Source organism: Bacillus rossius, chromosome 1 (genome assembly GCF_032445375.1).
Source record: "Bacillus rossius redtenbacheri isolate Brsri chromosome 1, Brsri_v3, whole genome shotgun sequence".
NCBI classification, from domain to species: Eukaryota; Metazoa; Arthropoda; class Insecta; order Phasmatodea; family Bacillidae; genus Bacillus; species Bacillus rossius.
Genome location: NC_086330.1, coordinates 161207053 through 161223822, shown reverse-complemented (window position 1 = coordinate 161223822; position 16770 = coordinate 161207053). Strand labels below are relative to the sequence as shown.

Here is a 16770-nt window from a genome sequence, read left to right as displayed (position 1 = left end):
GACCGAACAAGTTTGGATGGGGGCGAAAGCAGCGGGTGAAGGAGGAAAATTGAAGTTATAAAAAAATTTAAAATTTTGTAAAACTAAGAAAATAAAAAAAATCGTGCCTAAAGTAGCACTGATTCGGCACACCACTAATTTCTTGCAGTATTACGTTTATTTAGCAAAATTTACTACATGACAGCATCCTTAGGATTCTTCCTAGCAAGTTATTTTCAAGCGATTAAACAAATTTATAGCATACTAGCTGAAGTATCCGGCGTTTCCCGGACTGATGTTTTTAAATCCGATGTAGACAGTAATTTTTTTCTTAATTTTAACATCAAGTATGCAAATTTCTTCAAGAGGTGCCCAAATTCTGATTTAAGGATTAAAAAAATAGCTATTTGTTATGAAGGAGATACGAGCGGTATGAAAGTAGAGTTTCAAAACCTTATGTAATCAATTAACTGTTTGTTAAATTAAGCTGTAGATAGTAGTGTTCTTCTTATGGTTGGGATGTTTTTTTTGTAATGTCACATATTCAGTGAACTTCTGTTTCTTAAATTGGATGTTGATGGTAAATTCCCTCTGTTTCACGTGAACTGTTCAAAATTTCACCAAAGAGACCATTGCATGTCCAGTGTGTACTGTGTGACCAAAGATTGACCTGTGTGTCTACTGTACATCCATTGCGTGTATTTGTATTAACTGTATGTACTGTTAGTTCAGTGAGTATACTGTGTGTGTACTATGAATTAAAATTATGTCCATCGTGTGTGTGTACTGTGTCAATTGTGTGTCCGGTGTGTGTATTGTTTGCTCATTGCTTGTCCTGTGAGTGTTCAATTTGTGTCCTGTGTGTACTGTGACCATTGTGTGACCAGTGTGAGTAAAGTGTGTGTTCATTGCGTGACCTGTGTGTACATTGCGTTTCCTGTGCGAACTGTGTGTCCAGTGTGTTTGCTGTATGTTCAGTGTGTGTACGGTGTGATCTTTTGTTTTTTTGAATGTGTGTAGTAACTATGAATATTTACTGGTTCAAAAACCTCTTGGTCTTGATAAAAAAAATTGATTCTTGGTCCTTTAGTAAGCGTAAAACATGTTTCGTTGGTCTAATTGCTTTTAATTGATTTTATCGAATCTTTAGATCTGACAAATCGAATACTTTGTCTTGACTGCTTGAAATATGTTATATTAGTTATCGAGGAAGAAGGTCTTAAAGTTCGTAAATGTCTGATCTATACGTCTGACATTGGTCATGACCTGGTTTCGTGGTCCGAAGACACTTGGCCTATAAGTAGGCCTATACCATTGTACATGTACTGGTTGGAATGTATTTCATGCATCGAAAAAAATAAACTTCCGTGTTAGGCTGCGCGACAACATATTTTATTTGTCGGACAGGTATCGTGTCCAGTGTTGTTTTTCGTAGAGTAAATGATTAATAAACTTCACGACAGGTAATGGGGAAGAGATAAATAAAATATTTTAAGCTTTAGCTATCCTTATCACTGGCCGAGAATCAAACTAAAGACGGATGGATATCTATCGCATCAATCATTATTTTAATAAGTGTTTTTTTGATTAATTTTTTAATTTTTTTTTGTGAATTGATATATCAATAAATACAAATTTCCGCCATGGCAGTCATATCGGCTTATAGGAGGCCGGTATATGAGGAACTTAACCTGCTTTTAAGATTTTGAACATGATTTATTAAATAGGTATATTTTGTCTAAAATAATTTTTTTTCATTGATCAAATGTCAAACCAAGGATGGATACCGATCGAATGAATCATATTAATTAAAGTTTTTTCAATGAATTTTGGAGTTTTTCCCGAATTTCCACGTTAATTATTACGAAGTTTCAAGATGGTGGTCAATATATCATCAACGACTTATTACTGGCTGCTTGGCTAGGATACTAAACTGCTTTTAGAACTTTCCATCATATTTATTGAAATTAATATTTTTTACATAAAACATTTTTTGGATCGATTAAGTATAGAACAAAGGATAGTAGTTGATAGAATCAACTACATTAATTGTAGATTTTTTAATGAATTTTGGAATTTTTCAAAAATTTATTGCTAAATAATAAGTACGATTTTTCATGATGGCATCCAAATTTCAAGATGGCGGGCACCACAGTAATAATAAATAATTACTACATTCTAGCAGGTAAAACTTAAACTAACATGATGTTAGCGCACTCTATCAGACGAAAATAAGAAGTGACCTCGAGCAGACGAAAACAAATTTGAGGACGTGACGTCATACTCACTGGTGATATAATATGTACGTTGGCATTAGTGGTGGGAGGTCAGTCTGTCGATGGTTTCTGTGGAGGAAGTATTTGTCATTTTTTTCCCCTCATTGGGTTCGAACCGAGGACTCCATGATGCAATCGTGTGTTTTATTAAGATTTTGTTAAAATTTGGTTAAATGATTTATTATAAATTTTATTTTATAGCTAAATGATAACAGGTTTTTAAAGATGGAGGTCGTGACGACATAATCCAATATGATGGAGTGTTTTTATATAAATTTTTATTAATTAAATTTTATAATTTTTAAATATTTTTCCCGATTTTCTGGCTTAAAGATTATGGATTTTCAAGATGGTGGCCATAAAAAAAATTTAAACTTTCTAGAATCCATGATGGTTTCCGTAACGAAACGTGCAACGATGACGTCATACACAACCAATATGGCGACCGCAACGATGTGTGCAACGGTGATGTCTTAATTCAAGATGGTATAATTTTTAATTAAAATTTTATACATATTTTTTTACAAATTAAAATTTTTTTCCCGAATTTCTAGCATAAAAAATATGGATTTTCAAGATGGCGGTCGTATTTATTATTGCAGCGATTGCGTCATAGTTTAAGATGGTGGTCATGGCATCCAATTTGTCAAGGTCATTACCTCGGTGGCTTAGGGAGGTTTGTAGATATGGATTCTTAAGTCAATATGCGAACTTTTCAAGCCATTGATATTTTTGAGGACTAAAACGGGAAATTTTTCATCAAAACGAGAATTTTTTCCTCGAAGTAGAAATATTTTTATTTTTACAATTCTTTGAAATTTTTTGGTGGAATTCTTTTTCCTAAAAACTGGAAATTTTGGCGGTTTTTGGCGGATTTCGGGCAAACTGTGGCAAATTTTGAGTCATTGATAAGAAACTGTGAAGGTCCAGATCATCTAAGATGTTCGCCGTGACGACGTCACAATCCAAGATGATGTCGACAATCCTCAATACTCAGCCTGAAGCCTGGGCTCGGTCATACTTTCTTATACTACTCTTGTGAAAATTTCATCAAGGTGTGGAAAAATTATCCTTAAAGGGGTGGAAAGAGGGATGGGGTATTTTTTTATAAATATCGTGTATTTAATAAACTTTATATTATGAAATTCATATGTAGACAGTAAATTCCTCCTCTTTTAAACGTAAAGTAAGCATGAAGTTATCAAGTTGTACCAGTAGGTACTAACTTTAATGGTAGGAAAGGTAGATGCAGGTGGTTTTTCAAAATCTCATATGTATAATTTGATGGGAATGAATTTTAATTAAAAGTAGACAGTTAATTTTCTCTTAACTTGAACTCCGAGTTTGCAATGTTTCAGCAAGAAGTACCACAATACTACTTTAGTGATGGTAAGGGGAAAAAGGGGTGGTTTTTAGAAATCGCATGTATACAGGAGAATAGGATAATTTTTTTTAACCGGACATAGACACCCAAGTGTGTAAAATTTTATAAAGAAATACCAATGTCATGTTATAAGTAATGGGAAAAGGGGACGGGGAGGTTTCCCAATACCTCGTATTAAGGGAAGATAGGGGTAGCTATTTTTAAATAAAATAATGTAGTAAATTACGTGATATTTTTAACTTTAACTCTGCGTAATTTTATTTATATGTACCAACATTATGCTTTAAAGGGATGACAAAGAATGATGGACTGGTTTTTCAAACTCTCGTGCAGGCAGTGACATAACACATTTTCCTAAATTATAATTCTTTTCTTTATATTATGAATATCATTTGACAAAATTTTCATCAAGAAGTACCAAATCGTCAGGGCTGTAAGTGTGTTAGTGAGGCGTGTTGATAAGCGCGACACTCGCTGGTGCTTCTAGCGCGGTGTCGCCTCTAAGCTCAAGGCTGTGAACTGGCACGCAGTCTTCTCGTCGTCCATACGACAACTGAGAAATTTGAGCGGCGGTGACTGTAGCATTATATGGCGGAGAAATGAAGATAATGGTGTAATGCAAGGTCCTTAAGTGCATTCAAGAATTTACCGGTTGTTTTACGCCTAAATATTACTCTGAAAACACGAATTTTAGCCATTTTAATTATTCTAAAAATACAGTTTAAAAACTTAATCCGAAATAAAATGTACTTTTCGGCCCTTAGCAAACTCTTTAAAGTTTTTGTAAGCAGATCCCACTCGGATATCTTGTCTAGTTTTAAAATCGCGTTTTTCATGAAGCTCTGCACGCCGTAAGGGGGGGATAGGGGAATGGGGGTGATTTGTCTACATTCACCTTTTTTCTAAATCATTTAAAGTAAGTCAATTCCCCTTAATTTAAACGCAAAGTGAGCTAAATTTAATCAAAAAGTACAACAAATTTTTTTTTTATGGGATGAGGAAAGGGGATGGGTGTGTTTTTTTTATTTAATGTAGAAAGTGACCCACATATTTTTAGAAATCAATTATACACAGTAATTTTAGCCTTATTTTGAATAAAAAGTGATAAAAGTTCCATCAAGTAGTGATGAAGTGTTTTGAGGGGTGGGAATGGGGAATGCGGGTGTTTTTTCGAAATCTCATTTGGATGGTGACGTTCCTGGGGTTTCGAAGGTCTAGTGTGCAGAGTTTTAACTCAGTCGGATGAACGATGCGCGAACGCATAGAATACCAACAAAATAGAAGATGGATACACATTTTTATAATTAAGATTAAAAAAATAAATTTATATTAAAATAGGGTAGGATTCTTACCCTTGAGAGAGTTAAGCATCGGCTATCCACATCTCTTCACTTGTTTGTAAGGTCCCCGAATTCTCTTGTTTGCAGGCGCGCACTAAGTCACGCTTGAGATTTTATCTATTGTTAAATAATTACGCTCTAGATCTATCCTACTGAAGCAGAGCATTTTGCCGGGATAAAAAATAGCCTATATCACTCTTTGGCCCATTAACTATCTCTATGCCAAATATCATGTGATCCGTTGCTCCTTTGCTGCGTGAACGAAGGACAAATCAACAAACCAACAGAAACACTTTCGCACTAAAAATATTAATAGATATATAGATTTATATATAATTGATATATTAGATTTATAAGCTACGATTTGTTTTGCTATCCAATCGCTAACCATTTATCTTCAACTTCAGAACAGGCACTTACTCCATAGATTACCTTCACGGTTCTTACCTTGAATTTATATTGTCTATTTCTCCATGAAAATAAGTGTTTATTAAAAAGAGCAGCAGATATTTATGTATGCTCAAAGAAATTACTATAGTGCAATTATGCTTATTATTATTGCAGTCGCAAATGTCGAGAAGTTATCTATGGCAAACGTGAAGCACGTAATAGTATAGTTTTCTACCCTGAATATCTACTGCTACTTCCTAGCTTTCGCAACTCCTTATGGACAGTTCCACAAGCAATTATTGGCAACTGCCTTTTTTTTTGTTATGGTTAATGTACTAGAGCTAAAATCCATGCACAGGATTAAACTGCAGTGTTATTTTTTATGGTAATCACTTCATTTTCACCTTCAATCACGAGATATAATACATAGCATGACCATTATGGGCGTAGAACATCTAAACCACAAGACGCGTACGTGACAAATTTGAAGTATCGGTTCACATGAAGGCGGTGCTTGTAAGTGTTGAACGTGAACGCATCGTTTAGAAAAATGTTAGTTGTGAATTAATTTTTTCACTACATAAGAAAAATAAGAATTCATAAGAAAAACATTGAAATATGGATCAATATTTTTGAAAATATTTGTAGATGAAGTGAAAGTAGTTGTTAATAACTTATGTTCAGAGATGAGAATTTATCGCGAAAATGTTTTGGGTCTAGATAGTATACAAACATTTGTAACTTTTTCGTACAGTTTTGGCCGAAATTTTTTTTTTGAGAGGACGTTTATATTTTCTGACACATGTTGGACGTTCTGTAATGGTGATCCGTGGTGTTAGTCCGTCACCCGTCCGTCATCCGTCACCCACCCGTCCGTCCACAAGCCAAGCGATTCACAATAATTATCCGCACGTCCATGAAGTGTTTTCCATTTTAATTCTGCCAACAGTCTAGGAAGCTTAAATAGTGGTAAAGATTCATCTTGTATACGTAGATTAAATTGACTATCATTAAAGTTAAGTGCTTACTTATAAATCATTTAAGTATTTTTGATTTGTAACATTTTAACTCTCGGTACACGGCATTTGGTGGGAGGTAATTTCGTGAATGGTACGGATGCCGCATGGAACGGATATGTGTTACCACGGTACTGCCCTCTGTAGCGAATGGCACGAATCGTTTCATGAATTTTAAAAATACGGTCAGTATTTAAATAAAATTCTGTGTCGAGAATGGGGTTTAAACCCTGGGTTTAAATTTTCTCAAGTATTTTTATTTCATTTATTGGAGCCGTTTCATTATGTAGTTTAAAATTTCAGTCTGCAAATATAATTATTCTATTGTCAACGTAGCTATTCCGACAGCAAATTATTGCGGCGATTGCGGAAACTATGTGTGATTTGCGTCAAGAAATCTATTTGAAAACACAATTTGCGTATATTTATCACGCTCAGAAGTCTATGTTAAATTTCTTGTCCGAGTTTCGTATTATAAGTGTATTTTCAATATGAGAGCACATGAATTTGCTCGTTATTGAGGTTAAATATTACAATATCTCTGGCGAGTACTGTAAGACTCGCTCACACTATTTTCCGCTCTGACATTTATTTATTTATTTTTCAGTTTTACCATCCGTAATTAATTATACTTCTATATGTTGGTCAATTTTTGTATCAAACATCCAACTTTAAAGGAATCCGCTAAATAAATAAACAAACTTTAAAACCTTTTATATAGTAAAGGTTGTAGGTAATACATTGCTAACATTTTGAGGTTATAATTCCATCTGTCCGAAGAGTATTAAAGCTTGAGAAGCTTTTGACGAACGGAAGTAATTTTTTCGGGATTAAATTGGCTTGAGGGCACGTGATTATCGGACGGATGGGATACGGACGGATCCGAATTATTATTGTGAGTCCAGCTTAATGCATCAGCTGTGTTATCATTGGCTCATGCGAGCTTCTGTCACCGGACAGAAGGTTGCAGACATAAGCAAAGGAAAGACGGTTACCAGGAAGAATGTTTGGAATGGGCTATCGTACCAAAAAGTAGCCTATACAGTTGCAAAGCATGACATGAAATACATTTATGATTCACCTTTGGATCTTTATATAATTATAAGTACAACTTCTGATAAAGGGAAAGTTTAACACGTGGATTCATGTCTTTAAGAAAACATAAATATATCCCCCCCCCCCTTATTTTGCCCAGACCAATAAACGAACTCAAACAAAATGTATTCAAGTCTAACAAACAGTCAATATTTTCCCAGCTATAAATTACCATCCTTAGTTACGTCATTGATGGATAAGTGTGAAAATGAATAGTTTTTAAGGGCTGATGAAATTTAGTTTTGCATCCACACCCTTTCTATACTAAATTTAATTAAGAGAATAGGTAATAAATCAATATTCACAATAGTTATGTGTTTTATACCAACAATAGTATATAATACTATTTACTGTGCCTGGGTTCTGGTGTGGTGTGTCGAGGGCCGCCATCTTGGATAGAGACGTCACGGCGGCCATCTTGGATGACTTTGAAATTTTACCTTACCCCCTCCACCATCTTTGATTCCACCATCTTGGATGCCGCCATATTGAAATCGAGCACTTCTCACTAATGTTGCACTTTTCATTACGCAGCCATCATGGATATGTATGACGTCATCGTTCCACTTTTTATTATGGTCACCATCATGGATACTTAATCGTTGCAATTTTCGTAACGGCAAACATCGTGAATCCTAATGATACATCTGCTATCTTGGATTATTGTTCTGATGAAATTTCCACCATCTTATATTTGTCTATCTACTGGATGCCACCAACTTGGATTACATCACAACCACCATTTTGGTTTTTCGGTTCTGCTGGAGGCTATCATTTTAAATTCTCCTATCTTTGTTTTTTGTGTTTGCTTTTAGAGAGCGCCAGCATCGCTCTGTCTCATGCACACAAAGTTGATGTTTCATTATCTACTAAAGATGTTATGGTCCTTATCGACATATTAAATGTAATTTATTATACAAAATACATTGAAAGAACTGTGATTCAAAACAAAGCGGTCTGACCTCTGGGTTGGCCTTTAACTGTTCGGCCATCAAAATAATTACCAGATTGAGGATTTAAATAAAAAATAACACACATACTCGGACATTTAATTTAATTAATTTGAAGAAATACTAAATAAAATCATTTATTCAAAACCGAGCCGCCATATTTTTATTTCAATATATGCAACCAGGAACGTTAGTTAACACATACTACCTACAAGAGAGTGATGCCGCCATCTTATTTTCAGTAATTAATACAAGGAACGCTAGTGTCAATTAGTACACACGCCATCTTGTCAGCCGCCTTGTAAGCCATTTTGAAAACGTGTAATTATTAAGCTAGAAAATGGAAAAATTTTCAAAAATCATTTTAATAATCTATTATTAAAATAATTATTGATTCAGTCGATTATAGTGCTTGCTTCGATCCTTAACTGATGCAAACATGTTCTAGGTAAAAACCGATAATTTAATGTCATGTTCAAAAACATAAAATCGGCTTTAGTTCCTAGACTACCAACCTCCAGTAAGCCGATATGGCCGCCATCTTGGAATCCGTATCTATTAATTTAGAAATACGGGAAAAGTTCTACAAATCATAAAAAAATCGTCTATTAATGTAAGATTGACTCTATAGATTTCCGTCCTTGGTTTGATTCTCGGCCAGTGATTAGAGTAACTAAAGCTTAAATAAATTTTAATTCTATTTCTCATTACCTATGGTGGTGTTTATTAATCATTCTCTCTACAAAAAACGACTCTATACAAGATATTTGCCCGACGAAATAAATATTTTATCGCTGTGCCTACCATGGAAATCTAATTTTTCGATACTAGGACTACATTTAAACCATGTCTTGTACACTGTCAGGCTTAAAGACCACTTGTCTCCAAACGACGAGGCCAACCATGTCCTGAGTACAGACTTAAATATACTCATTCATTGTCAAGAAGGAAGCAATTTCTAGAAAGAAAGCTTCGCGATAAAGGAGGGACATAAAAAAAGGAAAGCACATTAAAAATAAGCACATTTAACGAAAAGGACACACATTTGTTCAAAAATTCTAATTGGTAGGATACGATCTTATCAGAGGAATACGATCTCACCAGAGGGATAAGATCTCATCACCGGGAAACTAACTCATCGCAAGAATGCGATCTCATCACAGGGATACAATCTCATTGCAGGGATACGATACCTTCACAGGGATACGATCTGAAAACAGGGAAACGATATCATCATAAAGATACGATTTCTGGCAGGATTTTATAGAATGCGATCTGTGGGGATATTATGATACTATCGGCGAGATACGAATTGGAGAATACGATAGGATACTACGAGATTTCAGTCATACTTCTAAATCAGATTACAAGAAATATAACAATTAATTTTGAAGTATAAATAATTGGATAGCTTTACAATATTATACACATGCAAGTAAAACAAGTGTTATTTTTATGTAGCCAGATTCCCTCAGAGTAGGTGTATTTGGTTCATCCTGGGACACTGGTGGGCGGTCGGTAATATGGCGTTTGTAACGAGAAGCGCAACATTAGTGAGTGGGGCGCTCGATTTCAAGATGATGGAATCCAAGATGGCGTCTGGGGTCGGTGTCAATGCCAAAGATAAGTTCAAAGGTCAAAGTCATCCAATATGGTCACCATGCTGTCACAATCCAAGATAACAGGCCCGACATACTCCACACCTAGAACCCAGGCGCAGGAAATAGTATTATGTAGGCTACTATCAACTATAAAAATATATTGCAACCAAACCCCTATAAAGTCCGTATATTATTATCAAACATTACTTTTTATATCATAAAATGCAGTAAGAACAAGGAATAAAAATATAGCATAGAGACTGTACTAACTTGTGTATTGCTATTTCAGCCGGAATGTTATGTAGAACACATCCAACAAATGTCTTTGCACAATGTAACGTGTTATCATTTATTTATGTATCAAAATAATTATAGTACGGAAAAGAAATTTAATTATTTTAAGTCAAAATGCTGCGGTTGTTCAGTCGATAGAACTTCATGAGAATTTCTCACAAGACTTCTGGTTTATGAATTATACTTTAAATGTCTAACAGCAATCACCAATAGTAGTACGTAGTTATTTTGTTTCAAAACTGGATCAGGTCATGCAATTTTGTGTTTTTGTAATTATCAAACTTGATATTAAAATGGTATCACTAAGAATGGCGTATACAGAAAAACTGGCTGTTTTAAGACTTATGCGACTCTTCTTTACAATATACACTCCAGTCTTCAATAATCCCTTTTGGATTATTATAACAATTCATTTACAACTATTTTCTTTTAGGTCTATAATGAAACATATAAGTAGTTGGAAATAGGGGGTTCAAGAACAGGCGCAGGAGCCAGGAGCCGGTCGCCATCTTGGATGACGTCATTTTTGAACCAAAATTACTCAAAATTCCTCAAAAATGACTCAAAATGACTCAAAATTTCCCGTTTTCGAGAGAAAAATTCCCGTTTCGAGGGAAAAATTCCCGTTTCGAGGGAAAATTTCCCGTTTTATTCCGTAAAAATCCCAGCGGACAGAAAAGTCCTAAAAGTGGCTTAAGCATCCTTAACTCAAGCCACTGTTAAGCCGCTATCAGGACTTGACCTTGAAACCGACCGCCATATTGGATCCGCCATCTTGGATCCACCATTTTGGATGACGTCATTGTGTTCTAGAAAATTCCGGCGATGTGTTTTCCGCCATTTTGTATGATGACGTCACCGTTGCACTTTTCGTCACGGCCGCCATCTTGGATTCGAATTTTTTTTTTCGAACTTCAACTTTTCGAAATTCGATGTAATCATCAGCCGCCATCTTGTTTCGTCTGCTGGTGGCCGCCATCTTGTTTTCGTCTGCTGGAGACCACCATCTTGTTATCGTTGGCTAGAGTGCGCTCACGCCATGTTAGTTTAATTCTTACCCGCTAGAGTGCAGTAATCATTTATTATTACTGTGACACCCACCATCTTGTCATTTGGCCACCATCTTGAAAATCCATAATTATTTAGCTAGGAATTCGGGAAAGATTCCAAAATTCATTAAATAAATCACCCATTAATTTATTTATTGAATCGCTGGATTCCCGTCCTTTGTTCGATACCTGATCGATGCAATAATGTTTAATTTTATGTAAAATAATAATAATTTCAATAAACCATCTTCAACATTCTTAAAGAGACTTTAAAACCTCTACTACCATCATCCTATAAGCCATCAACACCACCATCTTGGAAAATTCGTAATTATATTGCTAGAGATTCGGGAAAAAGTTACAAATTCATTAAATAAATTTGCAAACAATAAAATGATTAATTAGGTCGACTCAGGCCCTTGACACGATTCGGAATGAAGATGGAAAAAAATAAACATAATATAATAGTGGCAGGTTCGAGAAAGAAAACAACACAAGTTCTTTCACAAAATAAACTTTATTACATAATTTCTACTTTACTACACGAACACTTGCGAAAGCCAGCAATATTATAATCATTTAGGTCCGCAGCGGCGTGAAATGACTAATTCTTAGCTCCAATCGGCTTATACTAGAAAGAGTCCAGCCAGAACCTTTACAGACATAGTCCTCCTCTTCTTGACAGAGTTTCTGGATACCGTTTTTAACAGTATGCTTCACATCGTTAGAACTGTAAATTACTGCAGCCGATGTCTTGAATGCACACTTCTTCACTTCGTCTTCGAATGGATACGGCTTTCCATATATACAGTCCAACCACAAGTTGTATTTTAATGAACCGTTTGTTGCTACATCATCAGTAAGCTGATTGATTATGTTCTCTTTGATATCATCAAGAAAATTACAAATATCTTTCGACTCACCTAACGTATTTAGATAATAGTAGTCTTTCAATGTCCCACGAAATGCAGACTGCGCCAAGTAGAACCCATTATCATTCACTTGTAATGCGCCGAACACAGTCTTAGGTTTATTTTCATGTTCAGATGTCATACCAATCGGTTGCTGCACATCGGTTTTCTTGCTTGTTCTCTTACGAGTCTCCAATCTAAAGCGAGGAGTCGAAGTTTCTACAGGTAGTTCTTCAGTAGACACACGGACTTTACCGTTGCATTTTTTCACATGTCGTCGCAAACTGTCAATACGTGTAAACCATTCATGACACCCATCACAGCGAAACTTTATACGAGATGGATTCTTCTTGCATTTACTTCGCTCATGTCTTCGTGCATCATGAGAAAATGCGAACGACATATCACAGTAGCTGCAAGGATACCGTGGTGATGAAGACGATCCTTTCAGACCCGAACCAGATGATGTTGTTGCAGCAGTTACACCATCTCCAGGCATACTCTTATGAACATCAATACATCGTTGCTGCACCGAAACCTTTACTTTCTGCCGCACAGCAGGTCCTTTGCATGTCTTCATGTGCGTTTTCATATTATCTTGTCTTGCAAATTGCTTGCGTCATTTCTCACAAACAAACATTTTACGATAAGGGTTCTTAGCGCATTCTCTCCTCTCGTGTCGTCGAGTATTGCTGCTGTTTGTGAAAATCTTGTCACAGTAACAGCACCGATGTTCGTTAGTCGGTGTTGAATCACCAGTCATTGAAGTTTCCATCGAGGGCGAAACGAAGTTCGACGAGTTTTCCTGCGTAGTCAGCACCACAGGAATTAAAGTCTCTCCTGCTAACGGTATCGCGACTGTTGAAATCTCCTCTTTTGATGGCGTCATCTTTGCCGACGGGATCTGCACCTTCTCCACCGTAGCTGACGTCAGGGTTCCCGTAGACGATGGTGCGTCGTACATCAAGTTCAGCGTTTTAGATGGTAAAGATGCCATCGAAGTCTCAAGAACAGGCAATTACACGACGTATGCACCAGTAGAATCAAACTAGGTGATCCTTACACCGACGACGTCAGTAACAAACTGAGCGACCTGCTGTCCAGGACTCGCTTATATACACGCACCGGTTGGAATAATACTCTAGTCAAATCAAGAACCAATTACTATAATACTCGAGTCAAAACACCATTGAAAGAAGAAGCGCACCAAAATAAGGTAACGCATTTTGGAAACAAATTTCATCAAATGAAATGAACATGCAATGCACGAACTTGCAGCTTTCATCTCAAGGTATCATTTAAATTTCATTCAAGCGAAGTATCAAGCCAATGTCACATCATATTATCATCCTATTGGTCATACTATCCTCAAAATTTAACAGTCTTATAAATCACACCAGTTATAGAAGGACTTATAGTTTATAACACACATCATTTCAGCCATTGTTCTTTATCAAATTCGAATTTAAAAATGTAAAATGTAAGTACTTGTTAAGTTGAAGAACCAGGTACGTTAATATATTATATACTTTATGGACACTGTAGGCACAAAAACCCTGAAAGTACATATGTAAGAATGATATTTAATAAAACTAATATTAGCTCTATACCCACACGACTATGTGTTGACTGCTGTGTCTAGGGTGTTGACCTCAATTTATACCGCTAGGACCTCCCTCCAGTCCAGTCACGTGTACCGTTGCTTCAGTTGTTGTCCCCCGCCTTGCTGGCGGCCTCCAACATTCGAACGAGGTGATCAACCATCCAAGCCCTAAGCATGCTCGCATTGTGTCTTGAGATCGGACCTGGACACCCAAGTTACATAGAGTATAATATACTCTGAAATACATAATAAAAAGAAAATTGATATAAATAACATTATACTTTGCTTAATAGTTCCAGAAGTAATTAACACACTGCTTGACCAGTGACAGGTGTAACTAAATAATAAATATATTTTATTTTCCATTACCTTTCGTGGAATTTATTAATCATTCACTCTATGAAAAACAACTCAAGACAATATACCTGACCATCGAATTAAATACAGTACCGCTATGCCTTACATGAAAGTCTAATTAGTCGATAACCTATAAATCGTTCATGTACAAAGCCACACATACAGGCCAATTTTCTATGGACCATGAGACCGAGTCATGACAATATCAGACGTATAGGCTAGTCATTTCAGGACCGCAGGACCTTCTTCGTCTTTAGATAATTACAGTCATTTAGACCATCATGAAATTTTTATACATACTAAAGGACCAAGCGACCTTGAAAAATATTTTAGTAACACCAAGAGGTTTTGAACTAGTAAATATTCAGTCACTACATATTTTACTACGCGCAATCAACAAAACGGAAGCACCATCAACAAAAAGGAAGCACATTTCAAATAGCTCCAAATGCTCCAAACGGCTCCAAATGGCTCCAACAGCTCCAAAAGGCTCCAAATGCTTCAAATGGCTCCAAATGCTCCAAACGGCTCCAAATGCTCCAAATGTCTCCAAAAGGCTCCAAATGCTTCAAAAGACTCCAAATGCTCCAAATGGCTCCAACAGCTCCAAAAGGCTCCAAATGCTTGACAGCTCCAAATGCTCCAAATGGCTCCAAATGCTCCAAATGACTCCAACAGCTCCAAATGCTTCAAAAGACTCCAAATGCTCCAACAGCTCCAAAAAAAGGCTCCAAATGCTTAACACAGCTCCAAATGGCTCCAAATGCTCCAAATGGCTCCAACAGCTCCAAAAGGCTCCAAATGCTTCAAAAGGCTCCAATTGTTCCAAGAGCTCCATCTTCTATAGGTTCCAACTGATTCAAATTACTTTTCTTATCGAACTTGGCATGATTAATAACATGTCTTTATTAGTATACATTTTGACTGGCAGCGGTAACGTATTTTCACCTTTAAGTTATAAGTTTTATTTAGAAATCAGATTTCGATAAATCGTAGATACCATTTGGAAAGAAAATATATTAATTTATCTTCAAGTTTATACACATACATTTAATTTAAGCCATTATTGTATGTAACCAGCTTCCCTCAGTTCTTTGAGTATGAAGGATATTTCTTTAATGTTCGAATAGTTCCCTGCACAAAGTGATCCATGTAGTAGTCGTAGCCTGTCAACCAATATGTTAGGATCTTCCCATGAGGTATAATCAAACTCTTCTGCTGCGTTCATCATCCTTGCATGTTTATAATAAATATTATTATCTCTGGTGTCTATCGTTTTAACACCAACCTCAAGGTCACTTTCGTCATCGTGCCAGTGATTATCACAAGCTTGATCAGGATAATTTATTTTATTACGACGTTTCCATCGTTTTGGTCTCAAACCACCATCACAGTCTTCACTCTTGCATGCTTTTGGTGCTTCAGCACAGTACTCAATCATGTCAGCCTTAGATGTGTCAGCACAGTCTTCGTTCACGCCAGCTTCTGATGTGTCACCACAGTCTTCAATCATGTCAGCACCACAAACTTGATCAGGATAATTTATTTTATTACAACGTTTTCATCGTTTTGGTCTCAGACAGCCATCACAGTCTTCGATCTTGCCTGCTTTATGTGCTTCAGTACAGTACTCAATCATGTCAGCCTCAGATGTGTCACCACAATCTTCAATCATGCACGCTTCAGATGATTCATCAAAGTCTTCGACCTTGTAAGCTTCAGATGGTTCTCTATCTTTCTCATTTTCATGGAGACGACTAGATATTGGAGTAAATATATTTTCATTTCTAATGTGGTTACAACTACCTTCGTTTGTTTTAAATTTTAAATTATTATCTTGATCTAGATCAGTAATTTTAGCATTAGCTTTTTTCGCCTTCGTTCCTCTTCCGCGATGTTGTAGCCCAGTCTTCGTTATCTTTATTCATCTTAATTGTACAGGTCTTGTAATGTCTATCCAAGTAATATTTTCTACCAAAGGATTTCTGACACTGACTGCAATGAAACGGTTTTTGACAAGGACCCAAATTACACTCGCTTCTCTCATGTCGTTTAGCATTCTTTCTCAAGGTAAACACCTTGCTACAGTATCTACAGTGATGACTTTTCGATACAGCGTCAGATCCTAAATCGGAATTCATATTGGTTACCGAGACTAATGCAAGATGCAAACTAAGAGTTTTAAATTAGATATATTACTTAAATAGAATTTTTTAATTATTTCATCAGCGAGAATTAATTTATCTCATTCAAAGGTACTTGTTGCAAGTAGTTCTGCTTTTCAACAACAGATGTCGACACATGTTACTTTCAGGTAAATGATATTTAGTTCTTTTATGCGGGATGCGGGATGCTCACTAACGATCGCAATAGAACGATGGCTTCGCTAGACTCCAAGGAGAAGGAAGTTCATCCATCCTGTTAGTGCTTCTTAGATTTCTCAGAGATTATTTGACTGAGTAATGATTTTTTTTTTAATTTCCACCTGATAAAAATATTACAAGTGATGATTAAGTAGCAGAAGT

At 36.1% G+C, this 16770-nt stretch overlaps 1 protein-coding gene across 1 annotated transcript in view; it reads left to right on the top strand.

The window, feature by feature from the left end:
• LOC134546363 (sarcospan) overlaps window positions 1-16770 on the top strand; it is a 494005-nt gene that overhangs the window by 54094 nt on the left and 423141 nt on the right. The window lies entirely within an intron of this gene.